Source organism: Anabrus simplex, chromosome 1 (assembly GCF_040414725.1).
Source record: "Anabrus simplex isolate iqAnaSimp1 chromosome 1, ASM4041472v1, whole genome shotgun sequence".
Lineage (NCBI taxonomy): Eukaryota > Metazoa > Arthropoda > Insecta > Orthoptera > Tettigoniidae > Anabrus > Anabrus simplex.
Window position 1 is genome coordinate 697003389 of NC_090265.1, and position 6000 is coordinate 697009388.

A 6000-nucleotide genomic window follows, 5' to 3' on the forward strand; every position below is an offset into this window, starting at 1 on the left:
ACACAAGTTTTTCCTGAGTGGTGTTTTTTCTAACCAAAAAACTTTCATGCATTGCACTTTGTATTTTGTTACTCTGGCTCAACCCAAATATCCAGGAAAGTGTTTCTGGTTTTATTTGGTAGTGTAAGGGAGAATCTTCTTTTTTAGCTTGAAAACACAATTTTAAGTTTTTGATTTGAGAAGAAAATTTATTTTTGAAAAAGGGGGTAAATATGAGACTTCATTAGGGTAAAAGTGAGACACTTTTAGGGGAAAAATGAGACAGTTGGTACACTTGTTTCTGTACCTAAATACTTATGTTTGTCATTCCTACAGACTCCTTTCCTGATATACTTCCTGAAAATTCTTTCGAGAATATCCTACTTTCAAAAATCACACACACTGCCAAAACCATGATGAAGCGAAGAAGCAAAGGTGAAACATCTGAAGAGTATTCCCAGCTTGTGAGGGAAAAGCAGAAACCACTTCATAAGAAGGATAGAAAGGGTACAGGTATTCAAAAGGCAACAGTTCCAGTAGTAAAACCTCCATCTAAGACAAGAGCAGAAGTTCATTCACTGAGCTCGATAGCTGCAGTCACTTAAGTGCAGCCAGTATCCAGTATTTGGGAGATAGTAGGTTCAAACCCCACTGTCGGCAGCTCTGAAAATGGTTTTCCTTGGTTTTCCATTTTCACACCAGGCAAATGCTGGGGCTGTACCTTAATTAAGGCCACGGCCGCTTCGTTCCCACTCCTAGCTCTTTCCTGTCCCATCATCGCCATAAGACCAATCTGTGTCGGTGTGACGTAAAGCAACTAGCAAAAAAAAAAGTAGTTCATTCTTCTGACTCAGCTACAAGCGAAGATGAAGATTGGCAAGGTAGCGGTGACAGTCTTGATGAAGTTGATGTACTTGACACAGATGCTGAGGAAATGACTATGGCAGATGAAGTAAATCCAGGTGACTTTGTACTTGTACTTTTTGAAAGTTCTGGAAAGCGGCATTCTTTTCAATATAAATATGTTGCCACTGTTCAGAAAGTTCTGGAAGGTGGAGACGTGCAAATCATGTGTCTCAATTGTGTGGACAATAACAAAACTGTGTTAAGGCTTAATGAAAATGATGTATCTGTTGTGGAAAAGTCAAAATTACTAGGGAAATTGCCTGTTCCAATAATAACAGGGAAAGGTAGAGGCATTACATTTGCATTCCCAGGAACAGTTGATGTTTTTGAAAAAAAAACAAAAAAACAATTAGAACTCCTACATTTTCTGTTAAGTCAGTTTAAACCAAGTGATGTCTCATTTTTTTCACCATTCTGATTACAATAGGCACTATGTATTTATTTAGTATAATTAAAATGTAACATAAATTCAGGCATAAAGCTCAGGTACCATTTAATTAGATGGTATAATGTCAACAGTCTATACTAAGTAATTTTTGTCAGTAATGAGTATAAAAATGCATCTCAAGCCTAAATTTCGTGGTATCAAAACATGGCCATTTTGTTCCTATAATAAAACTGAGGAAAGTGTTGCAAACTATTACACCCAGATTTTTTCCTGTCTTCCTTTGACCCTAAGCTGTCTCACAATTACCCTATTAACTCTCCAACATGATTTTACAGTCTGCTACAATACTGTCTCACTTTTCCCCTGGGTTGTCTCACAATTCCCCCTTTTGCAGGTTAAAAATGAGATACACATTTATATTTATTTTTCAAAAGTTAATGAATATATAGTAATCTGTTGTTTCCAGTGTTTTTTGTAATACCAGTCATAACTTATTATGATTTTTTGTATAACTGTCACTGTTGTAGTTTGTAATTTATGAACAAAGTTGTAAAAAATGTCTCATTTACCCTGACTGACCCTAATGTTGATCATGACTGGACTGCACTGTGAATATAAAACAATTTTGTTTTATATATATTAACATTCCTCAATTTAGAGATTGCCTAAAATAAAAAGTATACTTTGTACCAGATAAAGAAAAAAAGTATCAATTGATTCTACTTCTTTTTATCAGCATTAATTTTTTTCTTCACCTTTACACTTTGCTGTTGTACAGATGAAATCTATAACAACATTTTACATTGTCATGTAGCTTTCATTGATGATGAGTTACACTTACTGCCAAATGAATGTTTGTATCCGTCACCAACTTTGATTACAAATGGCTTTCAGAATTGAATTTGCAGGAAACTACTGAAATGACATAATTGTATTTTCCCTGTACCCTTCATATGTGAAATTATACATTTTTAAATGCAAAGTTTAGACACAAAATGAAGTGTGGGACATTTGATATTCCGTACAACGGTAGTATGGGCAATAACTTTTCCTCCTCAAGTGTGGGAAATCCAGCATAATACGGGACAATTAGCAAGTCTAGTAGAGCCCTGCTTATTAAACTGCTCTTTTCAGGGCCACATAAGCATTCAATCATGGAACAAGCATGTGCGAGACAACATAGCCATTATCTTAATTATTTTTTCGTAGTTGCATTACTTTTCTGGTAAGGTAGAAGAGGTCTGATGACCGTAACTCTACTAAAATAAATAAACAAAACCAACCCACAACATTAGGGGTGACAGAGAAATAAAAATGCAATAGATTCCTACTGGGGAGTTTAACCTGAACCTGTGTACATTACAAGCTCACATGATCCATACCCATTCCAACCAGTCTACGTAGACAATGCATAATCAGTTAAGTTAGTTTGTCCATTTCACTACATGTAGACCTAAAGTATTATCAACCGAGCTCAATAGCTGCAGCCGCTTAAGTGCGGCCAGTATTCAGGAGGTAGTAGATTCGAACCCCACTGTCGGCAGCCCTGAAAATGGTTGGCTGTACCTTATTAAGGCCACGGCCACTTCCTTCCCACTCCTAGCCCCTTCCTGTCCCATCGTCGCCATAAGACCTATCTGTGTCGGTGCGAGGTAAAGCAACTAGCAAACAAAAAAAAACAAAAAAAAAAAAAAAATTTCACATACTGCCAAATGTTTCATTTTTGGTAGTAGCGGGTTTTTGCATCCATTTGGGAGCAATATTCTGCAGTCCATAGCATAGAGAATGCGCACACACCAGGAGAGCCTGATGTTTGTAGGATGTCTGTAAAATGTACGGCACAAAACTAAAAAATATGAGGCATCAGACTCGTGTGTGCTTTTGATCCAAATATTATTGGATGGGCCAGATGGGTGGGTAGGTTACATTATATGATTACTGACAATCCTTTGGCACCATTGGTCTTTTAAAGAAAGATTTTCATACCAAAATCTTGAAAAACCACATCTGGCATGTTCTATCGGTAACAGTATCTGTGCCACAAAAATCTTCCTTTTGATACTGTGTGGCAGTGCCCAAGGTGTTCATTTAAATATTCCATGTTGACAAACACTAAATTAACCATAGTGTCATGCTTGCGATATCACAGGTGGTAGTGTACCCTTGCTTGCGGTGACTTCAGCAACTTTTCTGTCTCAGCTGTATTGCAGGTATATTGATTTCTTTCCCTTCAAGTTTTCATTCCGTACCATAAAGGGGTACGGCGGCCTACTTGGAGGGTGACACCCTCTCTCTGGCCAGGAGATGTACTACAGTTATTGGAGGTCTTAATGCAATTTTTCATTTTCCATGTTGATTTCCTAGTTTCAGTAACCAGAACTTTATTAAAACTTCCACGTAATCAACACTGTACAAATATGTAGGATCCATCGTTTCGATCCACTGTTGGACCTACTTTTAATGATGTAGAATGAAAATTCAATCATGTCTGTACAGTGTTGGTTAGGTGGGTAGTCCTAATACTTTTGTATGGAGTGTCGCCCTTTGTGGAAGTGAAGCTTGGGCAATAAAAGGCGCTTTTGACATATTACATTAAACCGAGGGCTGGCAAAGGGATCACAAAAGAAGAGTCACTGAATCTGAGAGAATAATATGACAATGTTTGTGCAAGGGAAGATTGATAGACACAACTCGAGACACCCAAGACTTGTACCATCAACATAGCTAACGGATGCGATTCTTCGACAGAACACCTCACTTTAAATTATTCTTAAAGTGATTTGAGGTGGTGCAGTGAAGGGTGAGAAAGTATTGGCTGTGGCCTACAAAAGGAAATGTCCTGGCATTTTCCTGATAGTGAAAATGGAGAGCCCAGATTATATGTAATATAAAAATGAGAATTATGTACATAAATATGAAGTTAAAATTGACAAAATATGTAGTTAAATATGTAATAAATAAAAAATTAAACGACTATTTAATTACTCTTGGAAAAATAAAACAAAAAATAATTGGTTTAAAGAAGTTCAGAATGATTTAGAAGAGCTGAATATTACAATGAAGCAAATTGAAAGTAGAGAAGAAAAAAGGATTCTCAAGAACAAACAAATAAGATTGTCATTAAAAACTGTACAACACAAACAATATGTCATATCTGGTGAAGAAAGGGCAGCCAGGTCAGCCAGAATGAAGAGGTTTTGGGAAAGGAAGATAATGCAAGCTAAATCTTCAGTTAATAGTTTGTTAACATAAATGTATTTGGGTTTGATTTAAGTGCTCCAATGTGGGCGTAAACTATGTAAATAAAAAAATAAAAAAATGTAACTTAATATCTAAGCTTTATTTGATGTATTCTTGTACACAGAAAAAGAAACAAAACCAAAAAAAGTTAAAAGTGCAGATGTTATTCAACCTCTAATTTCATTTGGAGGCACAGTTAATAACTAAATATTTTTCCAAATTTTTTGTGGTCATCAAATGCCTTCTGTCTCTTAGGATGTTCTCATATATAGAAAAAGACCTTTCAATATCAAATGAAGTCAGTGGTGCGCATTTCAAATTGTTCGGCAAATAAATATTCAATTGTAGACTTGCTCAAGCAAAGAAGGACCTTATCAAGCGAGAAGAAATTTGATATCATCAAACACGAATATGCTTATTAGAGAAATGTTTCTGAAGACTTTTGTATGGAGTGTCGCCCTTTGTGGAAGTGAAGCTTGGGCAATAAAAGGCGCTTTTGACATATTACATTAAACCGAGGGCTGGCAAAGGGATCACAAAAGAAGAGTCACTGAATCTGAGAGAATAATATGACAATGTTTGTGCAAGGGAAGATTGATAGACACAACTCGAGACACCCAAGACTTGTACCATCAACATAGCTAACGGATGCGATTCTTCGACAGAACACCTCACTTTAAATTATTCTTAGATGTTAGTAACATACAGGCTCTTTGAACTATCTTCAAGTGTTTAATTAAAATAGTTAAATCGATGTAAAATTAGTGAAAAAAGTATCGTGTTCTCTTTCAAATGTGCTATATCCTTCAAAATATGTAATATTTATCAAAATATTTATTATGCATCGAAATATGTAACTTTAAGTTCCTGGAATAATGTTCCTTTTAGTGTCATCCACCAACATTTTAGCTTTTCTTGTAGCTTACATATATGGGTACAGAATATGTAATTACATATAATCCGGGCTCTAGTAATAACACAAAACCACTCTCAGGAAAGCCAAAGGTGAGGTCAGCCAACTGTCCTCTTGAATGCAGAGTTCTGCTCTCTCTCAAACCGCATTGCCTTTACTCGTAGGTAATAACTTCCATATTATTCTGTATTGAAGAGCAATATAAAACAAGAGTTAAAGGTTTCCACCTATTCAATTCTTATTTATTGTAACCTAAAAATGTTACATACATTTGAAACTAGTTTCGGTCTTGTTAGGGACCATGAACAGGCAAAATTATAAAGTTAAGGCAAGACATGAATTATAATAGATAGAATTTATAAAATAAGTGTGTGGTGTTGACATTTGGTGCAAGACAAGTAAAGAGTTGAATGATAAACGCTCATCACAATCACACTTGTTCAAGTGTAAGTTCTCAACGTTTTCTTCTAATTTAAAGAATGGACCTCCCAAAAGACCAGGTCAGTTTACTTATTTCAGCTATACTGAATTCAGGAAGATTTTTGAAGTGTTTGACCTGGTCTTTTGCGAGGTG